A 20,321-nucleotide genomic window follows, 5' to 3' on the forward strand; every position below is an offset into this window, starting at 1 on the left:
GTAAAAATCATTGCAGCTTTAGCGTTTTGGCTATGTTGGCTACTACGCTGATAAATATTTTATTTAAATTTGTATTCCTGTTGATCCAGACATCAACGTCATGGATTTTGCAATGCAAGCGAGTATATAATTTATTTTCATTCAGTCAGTGGCTAACAATATTTGTTTTCGCATAAAAGGAGAGAGACAGAAACACAAGGGAGAGAACTGTCAGTTTCAATGTCGACTGTTTTTGCTCCGTTTTGGGCGGTTTCGAAACGAATTTGCTCATTTTATGAGATATTATTATTTACTGAGAAAACCACTCAGCAGAAGTCACAAAATCAGTAAAAACTTGTGAAAATCTTGAAAATGGATAAAATGTGAAAAATCCTATAAAATGGAATTATTCTGGAGATAACTTAGAAATTAAAATGCAATAGGGCATATCGCATGAAAATTAAAACAAAATTGATGAGTGTCGTTCCTCTCGATAATGCGCATGTATGTGCACGAATAATTCAAAATAATTGCTCATGAACCTAATACAAGTGGTACAACGCGAAATAATACCACAAAATGTCAATCAGTCAGACAATTTTTTGACTTTTCATAATTCTAGTAAAAATCTTGAAACAAAACGTGATTGTCGGGTATTATGGTGTGGAAGTGTTGCCTCTCTCAGTATTAATAAGAAAAAAAATGGGTTACTCGCGTATTTTCTATCAGCTCTGGACAAACATTAGAAAACAACACATCGACATTGGTAAACAATGGCTTTGCAAGTCGCTGTTGAGCCCAATTCAACTCGATCACGTTCACCAATATCACTATCAGGTAGAGCTAACACTTATCTTTGTGATAGTGGCATTAGTTTGCGTGGGCGGGCTAAAAAGGGCTTAACAGCGACGTTTCTGAAAAAAGGCTCAAGACCTCATGGGCCCTTTTCAAATGTTTGTCATAATTTAAAAAAATCCCACTGTGCTGAAACCGTCACCCAGCTAAAACATCGAACTGTCAGTGTAAAAAACATCGCCTCCTTCTGGCAACCGCGTTTCGCCTCTGCTGCTTGCGGAGAAAAACTCCGTTTCCCTTTTTCTCACGTCAGACCAGTGCGAGACTTGAACCGAAACGCTTGTCGCGGTCGCGAAATAAAAAAAAGTTCTGTGTGTGGTCAGCGGTTTTTTCCTCTCAAATTTTACACCTGAAAAGGCTTACGGAAGTTCCGAAAAGTGAGTGAAGTGTTTTCCGGTCGGAATTGGCCACAGTTGAAACGGAAGATTGGGGATTTTTTTTGTGCTATTCGTGTGTGAAAATTGATTCGCGAGAAGAACAGGACCACGGCCAAGAAAAAGCAGAGGATTTTGCTCTCTCATTGGGTTGCGGAGGAAAGGTGCGGCGAGACGAGACAAGAAGTGATGTGCGAGTTTTGAGACTTTTTTTTTTTTGAGAGTGAGGTTTGTTCTCAAGGTCTCCGAATTTTCAGGTGTGAGGAAGCCATTTTTTGACAGAAGAAGGAAGTTTTGTTTTCTTTGGGAGCGATTGGGAAACGGATGTTCGTTGGTGGAATATTCCAATTCAAGAAATCCCGAATCGGAAAAGCTGCAGTGCGGATGATTGACCATCGGTCAGCTTGCTGAAGAAGAAGAGTCTCTCGGAAGGCTCCGATGATGATGACGATTCATGATGATTGAGGAGAAGGACCATCCAAAGCAGAAGCTCGAGTAAAGAAGTGCCAGAAGAAAACGGGCATAAGCAAAAAGTGTTGGATTTTCGTCCGGCGGTTCGATCCGGTGAACAAGTGTGTGTTGGATAAGGTTTTTTTTTTCGTTCCTTCCCTTCTCGGGGTAAATCGGTGGTTCTATTCTGGCGATGGTCAAAAATTGCGCGTGAGGATGTGTTGGTGATTCCTGCGGTCCGGTCCGCTGACTGTGTGATACGAGAAGAAGATGTGTTTTGCAGACCCGAGCAGAAAATAGTGGATTATTTACCTTCTCTGTATGTGGTGATCGAACGTTTGGAACGTTTCCGGGAACTCTTACGCCGGCAGGTGGATTGGATATATAGTGTCTAGTTAGAAGGTAAGTCTATAGATTTGAAACAGTGCTCAAACTGTTGGCAAAATTGTCACATTCATGAATATTTTTCCCCCAAGAACAAGCTTGCTGCCTACAAACAAAATAATACAATCTAACATATATACAAATCAATTGGGAAAGAAAGCTCTGAGTTGATAACTGAGTAAGTGCTAATAAGAACACTAAACTGAGAAGTAGGCCCTATCTCAGTGGAGAGGTAACGCCAGGCGGAAGAAGACGACAAGTTTGTAATTCAACGCGTCTCACAATGCGACGAGACGAAATGTGTTTCAAAAAGGGCGAATGCTAGGTGATCGAAAGGTGGAAGCAGCACTATGATAAACACCTGAAGGATGGTGTCTAAAATAAGCTTATAAGCTTGGCTGCGAGGGCCATCCTTATCCTAGTGGTAACGTTCACGGCTACAAAGCAAAGCAATGCTGAAGGGGTTTGAGTTCGATTCCCGCTCGGATCAGAATATTTTCGTAATGGTAAATTCCCATGACTTCCCTGGGCGTAAAGTATCATCGTGCCTGCCAAACGATATACGAATGATGATTGGTGAAATAATCTTAGCCTTAAAGACAGATGCCAAGCAAAAGGGTGTAGCTTGAAAGCAACTAGCTCAAAAAGTACCTAGTCGGCGAAAAAGTTGATGTGAGATCCTTGAATGCAGAAGCGACGCTCTAGTGTAAACATCAGGATGAAATCATCGATACAGCGGCTGCCCTCAAAGAGCAGTGAGACATCGACGTAGCCAGTAAGGCCATCCACCTTAGAAAGGGTAGATCTCATGTGGCGTCTATAAGGCTGCCGGTAGCAGAGGCTAACAAACTGAAGAACTTATGCATACTCCAGGAAGGCTGGTCGATTTGCCGGCTGAACATACAACAGTCTGTGCTTCAGTGTTTTGGGAAGGGCCATAAGTCGTGGAAATGCAATGGTCCTGACAGAAGTAGGCTGTGCAGAATATACGACACCGTAGGCCAAACGATTATAAACTAATAAGTGTCGACAGAGCAGACAACGGACATTCAACGGGTGAGCCCAAATGTCCGGGCTCAAGCGGAGTATCAAAGTAGCCAAAACGGAAGCAACACAGTAACATTTAAACCACTGTGATGCAGCTCAGCAGTTGCTTTGACAGTCAGTCTTGGAAACGAAGACCGACGTGGTGTTACTATCGGATCCATACCGCATACCAGCCAACAACGGGAACTGGATGGCGGATAGGTCTCAACAGCTAGCAGCTAAAGACGACAGGACGATACCCAATCCAAGAAGTAGTCTATCTCAAACGTTTGTTATGTTCTATTGCAGCTGTTACGCGCCCCCTACGTTGTCGATTGAGGAATTTTCCCACTTGATCGACAGAATGATTGCCAAACTAGCTAATCGGCAGTTGGTAGGCGCTGCACCGACCAAAGAGGCCAACTCTAGTTGAAATCCCTGGCCGCATTGAATGTAGAGCTGGCAAGTGAGTACCTTCAGCAGAAATGGTGCAGAATCGATCATCGACTTGACGTTCTGTAGTCCTAACATTCTGGTCCCAGAACTGGCGCGTTGATGACGGTTATCTTCTTCTTCTTTCTGGCGTTACGTCTCAACTGGGACAAAGCCTGCTACTCAGATTAGTGTTCTTATGAGCACTTCCACAGTTATTAACTGAGAGCTATCTTGGCCGATTGATCATTTTTGCATGTGTATATCGTGTGGCAGGTACGAAGATACTCTATGCCCTGGGAATCGAGAAAATTTCTTTTACGAAAAGATCCTCGACCAGCGGGATTCGAACCCACGACCCTCAGCATGGTCATGCTGAATAGCAGCGAGTTTACCGCTACGGCTATCTGGGCCCCTGATGATGGTTATATCAGAGATAAATAGAGACATAGTAGTCAGGTTCAGAATGTGTACCATTTCTAGTATATACTGCATTTGATCTCTTGGTACTGCAAAAGCTACCCAAGTTTGACAGATCGCAGTACACTTTCCACAGCATTCTAGATTTTGCTTTGGTTATTGTTGAAAAACGAAGCAATCGTGAACCATATCTCAACAACCCTGCTGCGTCCCTGAAAACCGTATCCTGAAGTAAGTTGGACCTAGCAACTTAGGGTTGTCACGGAATTCAGCAATTCGTTGGTAAAGGTTACAATGTATGGCTATTCCGTGTTCAAACCTATTTGGAGTCGGTGAACGTATGGGACGCTATCGTAAAGGATGTACCCGTAACGGCTGCGGAAGCGGCAAAGTTCCACGGACAGGAAGGCCAAAGCGATTTTGGTACGCTTCGTAGCAGACGAGTACCTAGGCTGCATTCGGGACAAGGGCATAGCAAAAGCAATGTGGAAAAGTCTCGAGAATACATTCGCGAAGAAATCAGCAGGTAGGCAGACCCTAATCAGGAAGCAAATTGCAAGATTACACCTGAAAAATGGCGCCTCGGTTCGGACTCATCTGCTGGAGTTTGAAGATTTGATTCGTCAGTTACGCATGGCGGGATCGAAGTTGGAAGAAAGCGATGTTTGCTCGTCTCTGGCGTTAACGCTTCCGGAATCATACGACGCTCTGGTGACGGCTTTAGAGAATTTATCGAAGAACGAACTTACCTACGAAGTGATGAAGAATCGAAACGAAACGATCGAAGCTATACTGTGGAAGACAAACCGGCAGCGTTCATTGGCGATAACCAGAAGAAAGGCAACCGGTTCAATGGAAAATGTAATTTCTGCGGAAAAAGAGGGCATATGAAGAAAGATTGCAAGAAAGCAAAAGGAAATGCAAATGCGGCAAGTACTTTTAAACCAGTGGTGTTCATGGCGGACTGTGCAGTTACTAAGCGAGACAGCGTCAGGAAGATCGTGTTCAAGTTGGACTCTGGATCGAGTGACCATCTCGTGAATAAGAAAACGTATTTCAAATCAGTACAATTGCCAATTATCATCAACGTAGCTAAGGATGTCCAATTTCTTGAAGCCAAGCAGGTAGGAGAGATCTCAGATTCAAGTAATCTTGGAGTTCCGTTGCATGTGAAGGACGTTTTGTACGTGCCAAGTATACGGAACAATTTGATGTCAGTAAAGAAATTGGCAAAAGCAGGAGTCGAAGTGGTGTTCAACAGCAAGGTGGCAACGTTGAAGCTAAACGGGAAAACCATTGCGATGGCCTGTCTGCGAGGCAACTTGTATGAACTTGAAATTGAAGTCCCAGAGAAAGAAGCGAATTTGTGCAGCTCAGAGACAGCAAATCTGTGGCATAGACGACTAGGTCATCTGTCTGAGAATAGTATGAAGATGATGGTGCGGGAAGATTTGGCCAAAGGACTGAACTTTAAGCCTCAGAAGCTCCAATTTTGTGAAGCTTGCGTTCAAGGTGAACATTTTTTTATGTTTCGGGGTCAAAAGGTTGTTAGCCTAAGGTTCCCTATCCGCCGTGATGGGGCTGCCATCTTAGGTGTAGCTTCCGGGAAAGAGCATTTCTTATTCAGCCGCTGGATGCCAGACAGACGCTGTTTGAGCCGCACCTCCTTGGCGAACAGACGCTCGGTGGACGTACCTCCTCAATCTAGCTGAAGTCAGAAGGACTACAGGACCCAGGCTGCACTACCAGCTAACCACGCAACTCTTAGCTGGCGGTCATTTGTCATCCGTCGACCCGTGGAAGCATGAGGTAGGAACTTGTGAGAACTCCGTCGACTCACCATTTTGCAACTGGCGTCTGACGGCGGTACCAAGATCGACATAGGTGCACGGATCAAGAAGGCGAGGGCTGCTTTTGCGAGCTTAAGAAATATTTGGAAGAACAGTCAGATTAGTCAACGCACCAAAATTCGAATATTCAATTCCAATGTCAAATCTGTGCTGTTATACGCCAGTGAAACGTGGTGTGTATAAGCGGAGAACACTCAACGGCTGCAGGTCAACAGATGCCTGCGGTATATAATTCGGGCATGGTGGCCGCACAACTGGATTTCTAATGCTGACCTCCATCGTCGGTGCCACCAGCAACAGGTACAAACCGAAATTCGACAACGAAAGTGGGGGTGGGTCGGCCACACTCTACGTCGGGGCGGAAACGAAATCTGCAAACAAGCGCTGGAATGGAAACCAGCAGGACATCGCAGCAGAGGCAGACCCAGAGGATCATGGCGGCGCAGCCTCAACAAAGAAATAAAAAAGTCGACGTCAATTTGACCTGGCCGCAGGTCAAGGCGATAGCTGGTAATCGCCCAGGATGGAAATCTTTCACGTCGGCCCTATGCACCAGAATGGGTGCCCAGGACCCATAAGTAAGTAAGTGAAGTTGCGTTCAAGGTAAGATGTGTCGAGAATCATTTGATGGAAAGCGCGAAAGAGCAACGAGACCACTCGGAAGAATCCATTCCGATGTCTGTGGACCGATAGAGCCCGCGTCATGGAATGGTCACCGTTATTTTGTCAGCTTTATCGACGACTATACACACTTCGAGATGGTGTTCCTATCACGCCGAGGACCTGGGATCGAATCCCATTCCCGAGATAGTCATCAAAAATTTCAGTGTCGTCTTCCTTCGGAAGGGAAGTAAAGCCGTTGGTCCCGAGATGAACTAGCCCAGGGCTAAAATTCTCGTTAATAAAGATAGATAGATATATGGTGGTCCTACTGAAGAAAAAGTCTCAAGTTTTTGAAACTCAAGAGTACGAAGCAATGGTAACAGCTATGTTTGGAGCATCGATATCGAAGTTAACAGTAGATCAAGGTCGAGAATATTGCTCCGGAAATCAGATGAAATTCTACAAGGCTAAAGGTATTCAAATAGAAGCGACCGTTTCATATTCCCCTCAACAAAACGGGGTAGCGGAGCGGTTCAATCGAACCCTAGTGGAGAAAGTTCGAAGCATGCTTATTGACTCGAGGATGCCTAAATCGATGTGGGGAGTAGCAGTTCTAACAAGTACGTTTTTGATGAATAGGAGTCCAACTTCAGCTCTCCCGAGGAATCTTACCCCGACGGAATGCTGGACCAAACAGAAGCCGAACTTGAAGAAACTGAAAGTTTTTGGTTCTCATGCATTTGCATGGATCCCCAACCAATATCGCAAGAAGTTAGATGTGAAGAGTCGAGAACTGGTGATGATCGGATACGCTTCAAATAAATGTCGCTTATGGGACAGGAATTCTCGGAAAATTGTTATTGCTCGAGTTGTGACGTTTAATGAAGCTTGTTATCCGTATGCGTCCAATAGTGGCAAATCTGAAGATATTCCTTTGATGATCTTGGCATCGTCCGATCAAGAGGGGGAAAGCAAGAATTACCTCGTATCTGGAGAAGAAAACGAAGCGCGAAATTCCGTTGAAATGATTGAAGCTGCAGATAGCGAATATGATGATGAACTACCCACCGCGCTCCCTTCGCAACAAGAACGGGACAGCAATTCAGATGAATCGTCCACGAGGCGTAGCGAACGGGAGCGCAAGTTTCCGGGTAAGTTGCTGGAATATTTAACTGGTTTTGAAGCAACTGCTGTTGGCTCTCCACAATTCACAGATATATCTCAGTGTTTCAATGATATCGCAATGAGTGATGACCGTGACCATTGGATGGAGGCTGTACTCGACGAGCAGTCTCCACGATGCTGGAATGAAAAACTCAATACGGTGTTGCTGAAGCTAGGTTTTTCAAGATCGAAAAGAGATTATTGCCTGTACACTTCAACAAAAGAGAACGACGAAATCCATTTGGTGCTGTATGTAGACGATTTACTTATCATTGGCAGAAACATTCGAACCATTGAACACCTGAAGCAACAATTGTCCCGTGAGTTCAAAATGTCGGATTGCGACGAGGCAAAGTTCTTCCTTGGCATTAAATTGGATTACGATCGTCAGAGAGGTATCCTAAAGTTGTCCCAAGGAAGCATCGCGCAAAAAATCCTGAAGATTGCAACGCAGTGAAAACGCTTATGAAAAAAGGATTACAGTTGAGCCGAGCCGGAAGCAGAACGAATGAACCCTACAAACAAGAAACATGGAATCAAAAAGAATCAAGCACATCGATATCAAACATCATTTTCTTAGGGACCATGTTGCTGCTGGAACCGTGACGATTGAGCCTATTGGAACTACAGATCAAGAAGCCGACATCTTCACGAAATCATTGGATACTGTACGATTCCAAGATCTACGTTCAAGACTGGGAGTCACCGATTGAGAAGGGGTGTTGAAAAACGAAGCAATCGTGAACCCTATCTCAACAACCCTGCTACGTCCCTGACAACCGTATCCTGGAGAAAGTTGGACCTAGCAACTTAGGGTTGTTACACTTTTTTCTTATTCCTGTTTCAACCACCAATCACATCAAACGTGTGTTTCAATAAACGTTATTGTTCCTGTTACATTCGTGTCTTGTCCTTCGTCTCCAAAGTTCTGCAACATCAACAGTTATACCCATAGCGATCATTAACCGATTCGCTGTAGTATAAAACCAGATGGGCGGAAGGCAGCGCGATGTAACTCGACCCAAGCCCGAGGATGGAAAACAGCGCGCTTCGACGGCGAAGTATTCACTGAAGTCCTGAGGTGCGAACGGAAAACTCTGGACCTAAACGGTGAAGAGCTAGTTGCTGTGATATCGCGAGCGTGTGATGCTTCCGTGCCGAGAAAAGCCCCTCCTAGAGAGAACAGGCCGCCAGTGTATTGGTGGTGCGAATCAATTGCAAATCTTCGAGCAATCTGCCTTCGGGCTAGAAGAAGAACGCTACACGCACGCACAGAAGCACACAGAAAAGAACGTGGTGCAGCATTCAGAGAGGCAAAGTTAGCTCTTAACTCGTATAGGCGGCCTGAGTGAAAGCAAAAATATTAAAATACTCACCGCTCAACGAATTAACTCCTACTTAACGGATTCAAATATTTTTTTGTTAGTGCGCTTTTCCACATATATACACACTTAAATTAAAGGATTCCTGTAAAATTTCAACAGCTGAAGAGTTCGGTGAAATAAATTAACGGAGTACGGTAAATTCACCGTAAGAGCTTAGTGTGTAGTTCTAGAAGAGGCCAGATGAACACGGGAATATTCCTGTGACACCTCGTCTGCGATCCGAACACTTGATTTCGGACCATCCAGCGTAGCACGTATCAGCCTAATTAGTTTCGCCGAAAAACCATTTTCAGACATTATCTGCCACAGCTCATTTCTTTTCACTGAGTCGTACGCCGCCTTGAAATCAATAAACAGATGGTGAGTCTGCAAGTTATACTCTCGGAATTTGTCTAGGATCATTCACAAGCTAAACATCTGGCCCTCATGAAAACCAGCTTGGTATTCGCCGACGAAGGACTCCTCGAGCGGTCGCAGTCTGTTAAACAGAATGTGCGACATAATTTTGTCGCCGAATTCAGCAGGGTAATTCCTCTGTAATTGGCACACTACAGTCTGTGCCCTTTCTTATCTTTCTTTTTTGCCCAGCCGGTGGGCAATTCTTCGTCCTCCCATCATACCTTCAGAAGTACTCGGTGGATCGACTGGTAAAGCTGCTCACTTCCGTGCTTAAGAAGCTCGACCGGGATCTCGTCCTTCCCAGCAGCCTTACAGTTCATCAGCTCGCTGATGATAGCCTTTTTAACCTCTCCTAATTTCCATTGGTTAACATTATATAGAATAAATAGGGTTAGAGCTGATAGTTAGCGGTTGTATAGAGAACATTGCAAGAGGAGATGGAAACTATTTCTTGTAAGCTTTAATATAATCAGTTAAGGACTTAAAAAAACTCAATATATTTTTCCAGTTTAAGCTGACCACTAAAAGGCTGCTATGAGAAAATAGTATTTCTGTACCAGCAAACGCAAGCTCCTGGCAAGCGTGGCGCTATCCATACTAACGTATGGAGGACCAATCTGGTCAATAGCGCTTAGAACGAGCAGAAACCTAAAGCGGTTGGAAAGCACGTACAGTATAATGTGCTTAAGAGTAGCAAGTGCATACCGAACGGTTTCTAAAGAGGCCGTGTGGCTCATAACCGGGATGGCGCCCATCAGGCCCATCAAGGAAGATGTTCAATGCTGTAACTGTCGAGTAATTTCTCAAGGAAAATCACCATGGATTCTGTAAAACTTCATTGAAGGTTTCATACAAGTTAATACTACAACAAATATTCTAGTAATTTGTCCGCTCATGTTATTTAGCGGCTGCTGGGGTACGTCCTTTTTTCGAGCAGCCTAGATAGCCGCGTAATGTCGGTAGCGGTTGTTTCGATTGGCTAAGAATTAACACTACGAACTGCCTGTTCCGGTGGTAAAAGTCCACCTCACAGGTGACCCCTAACTTATGGTGTGATGCGTACCGTGCCTAGGAATGAATGGTTAGGGGGTCTAAATAAAACCTAATCGCTAACAGAGCCTGTGGAGTGCCAGGGCACGCTCTGCAGTATTGTGCCCTTCCTGTGCTACCCGGAGCAATGGTGCAGGTGACCTTGTGTTTCTTCAAGATAATTGGCTGCCCTTCTTCAGTCTCTAATCCGATGCTAAATAAGGGTGGGATTATGAATATGTTGCTTTTTAATTCAAATTATCACTTATATGGATTCGCGTCATGCATTTTACACAGTGTATTCTGTGCTTTTTCGCCTTTGGCGACTTTCAATAGATACCGTTCTGGTTTTTTCGCTGCTGGTCTCTTTCGTGCTGAGATTGCAAAAAGCTTAATCCTGCCTAGTTTGAGTAGTGACTACGGTTAGGTTAGCTCAGATCGATCTTCAGCATACAAGAACAGCAACGATCAATATTTGCAGACTCATGCAAAATGGTACAGCCCAAGTGGCGGTAGTTCAAGAACCCTACTTTCGTAGAGGGAACTTCTATTGAGGTAAAGTTGTGTACCCAGGTTTTTGCCACTTTCAGCAAACCTGAAATGGCAAACTCGCGATCCATGCCCGCGCATGTGTGCTCGTTAATAACGCAATCGTAGATGTATGTGTTGTCACAATCGATGTTCCTGTTGGTGACCTAAATAGGAAATACGTCTATTGTTCAGTGTATTTACCTCATAATGAACCATCCCCAACGGATGTTTTCAAACGAGTTGTAGTACACTGCGTAACAAAAGGCTCCGCTGATTGTGGGCAGTGATGCCAATGCTCATCACATTATCTGGGGCAGCTCAGATATCCATTTGAGAGGCTCCAGTTTGATGGAATACTTAAGTAGTACAGATCTTGGATTACTTAATATAGGCAATCGCCCAACCTTCATGGTTTCTAATAGAGAAGAAGTGTTAGACATAACGCTCTGCTTGAATAGAATCAGTCACGAGTCGACGAATTTTCGTGTATCAGATGAGGAATCATTATCTGATCACCGCTACATCTTCTTTGAACATTTAAATGTAACTGCACAGACGCGTTATAGGAATACCCGGTCAACAAACTGGGAACTCTACACTGAATTGGTTGCGACCAAATTTCATTGGAAAATCCAAGTGACTTGGATGATGCCGTTGGTACTACTACATCCTACATTATGGTAGCTTTTGAAGAAGCCTGTCCTCTGCGGTCTGTGAAGACTACAAGAGGGACCCTGTGATGGAATTCCGATCTAACTAGACTCAGGAAACAATGTAGAAGGAGTTGGAACAGACGCCGTTCAGTTGGATCAGAGTCGTTCAAATTAGGGCAGTTGTTAATTACACCTATCGTTTGTCTGGTGAGTTGCAAGCTTAGTGTCAATGATGATGTCGCGCTACACGATAAGTGTTCATCTGCAGCAACCAGACAGCTCACCAATCCACCCCGAGGTGGATCGTGCTGAGTTGTTGAGTTGAAGGAGAGCGAAAGAAGGAAGGCACAAAAGTCTGTTTGACAGCTCTGCAGAAAGCGCGTGCGCACGGAAAGAGCGCCAGTTCGGCTCAATTTGCAATGATCGGTTATTATTATTATTTTTTCGCTATTGGATATTCTATGGTTTGGTTGATCGATGTTAAAGTTTGTTTTAAAAGCAGCTCCACTTATTTTGAAACATGTTGCCGTGTAAAATAGTAGACAACACAACTAATTTAATTAAAACAATTTGAAGTTCTAATTAGTACATAAACAAAAGGGGAAGAACGTTTAGGCTGGTTGTGCATTACGATAAAATCTCTTAACATAAGCAATGCTCGTTGTTGGTTCTTGTGGAAGGATCAACATGTTCGGCTTAACGAATCTTATTTTAAATATCGAATAACACCACATGCAATTGAACAAAAAGGATGTGATTACAATAGACTTTTGATATTTTCAATTCTGAACCACCGCAAAAAAAAAAATATTGGGAATCAAAATTCTCCTGAGAGGGATGATGTGGTAGAGGCTCATTCTAATTAATATTGTCGTTCAATTAGGGGGATAAATTAAAATTGTTATTGTTCTATACATACTTATTTATTATAATTACCTGTAAATATTGATACAGCACAATTCAAGTATTTAAATATCAAATAGCAAACATAGATATGGTCGGTGTTCAGACAGACTGAACCAAGTGTTTTTTTTTCAATCGAGTAAGAAAAATGTACCCCAAACATATGAAACATCAAAATATTATAGATATTTACTGTAATAATGGAACTTATCTATTTGATGATACATTTGTATCAAAATAACATGGAAGATTTAAAATTGATGGAGTTCTTTACGTATCCTTAGAGCTCCAAAATTCATCTAGTCTGGTCTGTCTAAACACCAACCATATGATCCTCAAAAACTCATGAGAATGGTATTTTACTTTTTGAACTGTTATTTAATTTGGATGTGCTTAAAAGATTTATAAATTAAATTTATTATTGATGTTACGAGCTGTGTCTGCAGTGAAACTTAATGCTACACAAAACATATTTTTGAATCAAAGTATTTTTATATATAAATCATATGAAAAAAAATTGTTCCAGAAATTACTCTACAATTCTTTGGGAGCGTCTCCCGGGATTCTTCCTTAAATCACTCATGAATCCTTCAAATCCTCTCTGGGATTGTTCTGGAAATCTTTTTCTCTAAGTTCTTCTGGAAATCACAGAATACTTCAACATATCGCTTTTGGACTCATCTAAAAAAAATCGTTAGCATTCCGGTACTATATCTGAGATTCTTTCGGATATCCTTTGTGATTCTTCTGGACATCTTATTGGAATATTTGCATAAAACTGTATGTGAGTTTGCGTTTATCTCCTTAAGGATTACTTTTGAAATACTGGAAATTAAATTCGAATCGAAATTCTCGAAGATTCTTTCGGAAATTCAATGGAAGATTCTAACTAAAATCCTGATGCAATTCTTCTGGATATTTTTAGAGGATTTTGCCAAAAAATGTACTACGACTCTACTACAAATTCGTCGAAAATTCCTCCGAAAATAATTCTGGCCTTTTTCCGGAAATACTTCTGGGATTATTATGAGAATACTTCTGGAATTCTTCCGGAAATCACCTGAAATGCTTTCGGAATCCCTTTAGAATACTTTCGAGGATGCTTCCGACAATCTTTCTGAAATTATTCTACAAATGCTACTGAGATTTTTACGTCCATATTCTTGAAATTTGTCTGGGACTCTTCCAAAAATCCTGTAGGTAATCTTCCAGATATCTTTCTAGCATTCTTTCAGAAAGCCTTCTGGGATTCTTTCGAAAATCTTCCTGAGGATCCTTCAAATCCTTCTGTTAAGGATTCTTGCAGAAATTCTTCCCGAATTACTTCTAGAATCTGGGAGTATCCTGAATTTTTCAAGAAAACTGTTATTCTTTCGACTATCTCTCTAGGATTATTTCGGAAATTCTTCTAAAATACCCCCAAATTTCTTTCTGTTATCCTGCTTCAAAACATCTTTCAAAGATTCTTCCAGAAATTTTACTGGAATTTTTCTAGAAATTCTACTGGGATTCTTCCGTAAAACCTGCCGAAATTCATCCGGAAATACGACTGGAATTCTGCTTGAATGATAAGCATTCAAAAATTCCACCGGAAATTTTTGTGGGATTCAACCGTAAATTGTTCTGGTATTTTGTTTAATTACATTGAGATTCTTAGTGAAAAATATACAGGATTCTTAAAAATATCCTTCTGAAAATTCTTCTGGAAATTGCTTTGGAATTAAAGGAGGATTTCCGGAAGAATCCCAGGTCGATTTACAGAAGAACCATAGAGAATTCACTAAAATATTATCAGGGAGATTTCGAAAGGAATTATTTTAAGGATTCTCGTAAATTTCTGAAACAATCTCAGGAGAATTTCGAATGGATTTTGAATGTTTTTTACAGTGATATCCAAAAGAATCCCAGAAGTTATTTCGCAAGAATCCCTGAAGATTCAAAGAAAAGTCACAAACATCCAGACGATTTCACGAATATTTTCCAGAATAATTACTATGTCCAGAAGAGCTCCAGAAAGATTTACGGAATAATTTCAAATGGAATTTCCAGAACCATTTAAAAACCACTTTCAAAAGATGCTCAGAAAAAGAAATCAGTAATCAAAGAATCTCATAGGTATTTTTTTAAAGTCCCAGTGGCTATCCGGTAGTTTTCTTGGAGGATTTCCATTTGAACTCAAGAGGGATTTTCAGAAAATTCCGCCAAGGATTTAAGAAAATTTCCAAGGAAAATCACTGATAAATCACGAAAAAAAAAATTTTAAACACTTCCTTATGAATTTCCAGAAGAATCAAAAATTTTTTTTTTCTCAAAGAATATTAGAAAAGAAATTCTAAAGAATCACGAAGGAATTTTCGGAAAAATTCTGGATATACAAAATTATCTCAGGCAGAAACAATAAACTCAAGAGCAATAAATCTGTAATAATATAAGAAGGATTTCTGTAAGAATATAAGGAGGATTTCCAAACAATTACAGAGGAATTTTCGGATGATTTCCATAAATAAAGACTTAAAAAAAATCCCCGTCATCTGGAAGCTTCTTAGCAGGATTTTCGGAACTATTCCACAGGGATTTCTGGGAGAATTCCATTGGGATTTACAAAAGAATTCCAGAGGAATTTCCGAAAGAATCCCAAGAATTTGCACGGAAGAAAGTGAAGTGAAATAATAGATTTTTTTAATTAAAGTCTCAGGCGTCTTTCCGAGAGTATTCCAGAATAATAGGTATAATCTAAGACATTTTTCGGAAAGAATCTCAAAGGATTTTTGAAGAACTTTCAAAGAGTTTCACGAAAGAAATACTGAAGGATTACGAGGAAAATATCAGAATTTAAATAATAATTTCGATTGGATTTCCAGAAGAAATCCCGAGAAATTTTGTGAGAATCCCCGAACCCAGATTTTTAAAATAGATTCCATTACACTTGAAAGCAATCATTAAATCATTTTCGGCAGAATTCCAGAATTTTACAGCAGAATCCTGAAAGGATTTCCATAATAACCCAAGATGGGTTTCTGGGATAGTCCAATAGGAAGTCCCAAGGAGGTTATTGGAAAAATCAGAGCGATCAAAGAAATAACTACATATAATAATTTCAGAAGGGTTTCTGAAAGAATCTCAGTGAATTTTCAAGATGTCCTCTAGCAACACAACTAATATATACTAATATTTACAACTCAATACTTGATTATAAATTGCGTTAAGGTGATTATAGAACAAAGCCACCCCTCAAATTTTCAAAAGCACAAGACTTGAGAACCAAACAGCTCTCACCATTGAAAATTTATCCCATTAGTCACCACCAGAGATTGATTGGTTTTCAACGCAAACTGTTGTCAGATTCTCCAGTCTTGTGCCCTTGTTTGGCTTCGTTTTATAATCACCTTAAGCTGAGTGTACGCCATCCAGTTTGGGGGCGGATTGACGGTATCGAAGTGGATTAAAAACAATTATAGGAGAACGTGTGGAAAATACATATGAACTGCGCAGAATACATCAGACCGATTTAGCATTGCTGCGCACTTCTAAAAGCATTTTATTTTTATTAAAATGTTTGATAATAGTAGAACGACAATGATCATCAGTTGATTTTCCGCTACTGTTTTTTTTAAATCACAATTGTTATTTCTTTCCGTGCACGCGCTCGGGAAATGAATCTGGCCATGGTGCAACAACCGCGCTACATTCGATGAATCCTATGCGACAAAAATTGTCGCTATCCGTCAAATTCGCTCACCAAAGCTATTTTGGTGACTTTAACATCACAGCTATTGGCTCGCAAGGCTTACAAGAAGGCTCTTCGTTCTGCAGAACAATCCGGCTGGAAAAAACCTTTGTGGGACGATTCAAGAATGACGTTCTTGATCTTCTTGATTCTTTTACACAGGCGTCCGATTTGAAACCGGTCTTCGACAAAGTTGTAGTTGATGAAATGTATCTCACAGTAGCTCTTATCCTCAAGAGCTCAAATTTTAGGAGGACACTCAGAATTTTATTTAACATCGAATGAGCGGTATGGAGTAAAAATGATTTTTGAACCACTCTACTGGCCATTCTTCCATCGCTGGAAATGAATTGGCTGATGAGCTAGCTCGCGATGGAGCATCGCATGACTTCATTGGCCCTGAGCCAGCAATTCTAATTTCTAAGTGCTGGGTAAAGCTTCAGATCAATTCTTGGGCAGCAACTCAGCACAAGCAATATAGGAATAGTTTGGAGTCGTGTCGTCAAGCAAAACTGTACATTACTGAGCCATCTCCAAGGGTGGCGAAGTATTTAATAAGTCTGTCAAAGCAGAATTGGTCAGAGCGTTGACAGGCCACTGCCGATTCAACTATCATATGGCAAATATTCAGCGTGCTGACTCATTTGTGTGTGATAGTTGTGACTCCGATTATGGAACTTCGTATCACCTGATATGTAACTGTCCAGTTTTTGCGCAAATGCGATTCCAATTACCTACATGATAAACACTTATTAAGTGAAACTGAATTCAGAAGCCTGAATCTTCGGACATTCTGTTATTCTCAACCCGCTGTGGCAATGAGCTATAGGCTCTCTTTACGCTCATGCGTATTGCAGTGCCCTTTTTAGGGCGCTGTTCGAACCCTTCGTTTTATGGAGCTACATGCTCTCATTTTGCTTATGCGATCTTCTCTCTTCCCCTATTTCCTCCCATCTTCCCTTTTCTGTCCCATCGGGTAGATGATGAAATAGGCTCAAATATGGCAATGGCACAAATCTTCCAACTGGTGGGGAACGTGCCTTTGGAGTCGGCCTTCTGATACCTGATACCTGATTGTCTAAATATCAGTAGCTAATGTAGTAGAATCCTTCCAAACATCTGTCGAGTAATTTCTCAAGGAAAATCACCATGGATTCTTCAAAACTTCATTGAAGGTTTCACACAAGTTAATACTACAACAAATATTCCAGTAATTTGTCCGCTCATGTTATACAATCCATACTTACACATTTGAATAATTTATTGAGTATATTAGAAAGGTCTGTTATAATTTACCATAACAACGAAATCTTATAAAAATCCACTGAAATTTAGTAAGTTAAGTTGTTTATACAAAAGTCGATGTAAATACGTAAAAAAATAGAGCCTTTTCACCATATGTTGATCATTGTATCGCAAACTGTAATGGAACTTATTGCTAATCTCAAAGAGAAAATATATTTTGTCGTTTTTATAGAAAGCATGGGTGGCAAACTTGCCTCAAAGTCCGCTATGTTCTACCAATTGATTGTTTTATCGTGTTTTGAATTGAACTTTTTTTTTCAAACAAACATTAAGCTAGTAAAATCAAGCTCTGACTCGCCGGTTCGTATTGATTCATATGATTGAGCCGATGAATCAGAGCTAGCTTTATAAACCTCATTAGGCTGATACAAATATTAATTTTCTTTTATGTCACCCCCCCCCCCCTTCAAAAATTCAAAAATTTTGAAGGGGAGAAAAAAAAGATTCATCATTTTTTTGACATCAGTAAGGTTTTTTATTTTTAGAGTAAAAACCAGGTGAAATAATGATCCAGATGACGATTGGAAAAAGTTTTACAACAATCGTTAAAAATAAAAATTCTGAAAAATAACTTTTTTTTTAATTTTAATTTTTTTTTTGTTCCTTATTTATTTTTATCCCCCCCCCCCTCGTACCTTCCAAGTGGTCTCGGACATAAAAGAAAATTAATATTTGTATCAGCCTTATCGGTTTATCGAGGGGGTTAAATCCATGACTACCGAACCGACTGAAGATTCATTACTTTACTCAATCCACACAGCGATTCTTGCAACAGATTGCTGTTCCACTTGTTTCCTCATGTTTGGTAAACGCGTGTTTAAATTTAGACTTCCTTCACCAAACTGACTGTGGTTCACATGACGAGAAGGAGGAAGGCCGTCTGACCGAGTACACGTCTCGGAGTCATGCGCGCCCCCATCCAATAGGATCGAACGTAGGTGTGTAGAATTCCGAAATCGTCCGAGACGACAATGGCAACCATCAAATCCTACACGAGTACCAGACTATCGCGATTGAAGCTGAAGTTATTAATTGCCGACCTAACTTTTAGTGATCCATCGAAACGCAACGACCTCCGCTATCGATATAAAAAATCGGATAGAAATTAATAAAACCCATTTCCTTTTTATAGCCACTTTTTGCGCTCCCTACGGGCGAGGCGAGAGTCTGCTGACGTTGTCGATGAGAAGCTATCGCAATCGTTCGATCGGACCTATTTTCCATGGAACAGCCCCAACGCTTTGGACGAACAAACGTGAAAATCTAATTACCGCAGTCCGACGAATCGGAATAAGCAGAAAAATAGGAAAACCTTTGGTTTCTCGGTCAATGGCGGCGGCAGAGGAAGAAGTTGCAAAACGGATATCAAATTTGCAGCGTGAACATCATTCGCGCTTCCATCTGTATCGATCCATGGTGAACTATGGGAAGAACAAACCACTGGCGATAAACTTCCGAGGCTTTTGTACAATCGGCTCAGCTTAGAGCTCCTTACTGGTTCAATCCGATTGCGGGGTAATTATTGGAAGCTCCGTGGAAGTAATCGTAAAGCGTAGTTCCACCTCTATCTATCTCGAAACTGCACAGTTTGCGGTTTCTCTCAGATTGATGGAAATGACAAAACAATGTGTCTGGCTGCTGAGCAGCTCCGCATATGACTAATCCGCCGAGTCGCACATGCAGAACGGAAAATTCCCTACCGAGGAAGTTAAAATCCGATGCGCTCGCTTGTGGGGGGAATCAGTGGTTCAGGCGTTCCTGGCTGCGACTTCAGAGGCTTGAATTGCAATAAGCCGAATCAGCACATTTCTGCCAGTGCAAGTACCTTTGGGCTCGGTGCGCTTCTTCCTTCGGTCAGCCGCATAAACAATTTCGCAAATCGAGCGAACACAAAATCAGCAGACGGTGGTAGAAAAAAGGAAGGTTCAGTATACCAAACCATGTAGGATAGGAGAGGAAGGTAACCTGCGCAAAAGGCTGCAACATGAACACTGAGGTGGCCCATTTTTATAAAAAAACGAACTGTCAGGATCTTAAGTTTTCACTCCTAGATACTGTAAAAGTTTGAAAAGAATCCATCAACTCAAGGGGAGCAAAACGAGCTTGAAGTTTGAATAGAGAAAAATTGACCAAATACGAACCAGCTTGGTATTCAATTTTAATAATGTATCAAAACTTTGAAGGCACAAATCTCGCAAAAGAAGCATCAAACGACTGTGCAATTTTTATTTTAGCTTTGCGCAATAACAAATTATTGCCTTTGAAACTATGAGTAGGGGCACAAGGCGGCCATTGTGACAGCCACGATTGAATTCCGACATGTTTCATCTAAAGAAACTGTAAAGCTACAGTTTCCACATATGTTAAAGTTCATCTGGTATGGAATGAAAGTAGTTGATTCACATAGATTCAGTATGATTTGATCTTTGAACAACGTTTTTTGTGAATGATGTTTCTCATTAATGAAAATTAGCAACTCCAGCAAATCTCGCTAAACTTTTCTAAACGAACTAAGTAACAATGAAATATTCTCTTTGCACTCGTTATATTTTAATTATTACAGTGCAATACTGGTGCCTTCGGAAAGTTTTTTTTACTATAGATACATCGAAAGACAATATCCTTGGCTAGCGATTCATACAAAAAGCGCATCGGAAATGTAAATGCGTCTTGGATATTGATGAAAGGAGTAACTTAGATATTGATGAAAAGAGTAACTGAATGAGAGGTTCTCAATGTTAGATAAGTCGTTCAGAAAAAAAAAACAGTTAGTAATGATCCATAATATGGACCAGGAACTGTTTGCCATTCATAGGAGGATCACTTTCAAATAAGAGTAGTACGTGGTATTT

The 20,321-nt window shown here is 41.2% G+C and overlaps 1 protein-coding gene across 2 annotated transcripts in view; it reads left to right on the plus strand.

Moving 5' to 3' along the window:
• The first annotated feature begins 1,061 nt into the window (after positions 1-1,061).
• The window catches only part of LOC5576538 (E3 ubiquitin-protein ligase UBR3), a 227,327-nt gene continuing 208,067 nt past the window's right edge, over positions 1,062-20,321 (plus strand). Inside the window, exons 1-2 of one of the 2 annotated variants that reach the window (XM_021839110.1) lie at positions 1,063-1,211; positions 1,466-2,060. The gene's annotated coding sequence lies outside the window, so the exon portion shown is untranslated. Of the gene's footprint in view, positions 2,061-20,321 lie in introns of both variants that reach the window. The other variant, XM_021839109.1, reaches the window with a different exon arrangement.

Source organism: Aedes aegypti, chromosome 1 (genome assembly GCF_002204515.2).
Source record: "Aedes aegypti strain LVP_AGWG chromosome 1, AaegL5.0 Primary Assembly, whole genome shotgun sequence".
In the NCBI taxonomy this organism is placed as follows: Eukaryota; Metazoa; Arthropoda; class Insecta; order Diptera; family Culicidae; genus Aedes; species Aedes aegypti.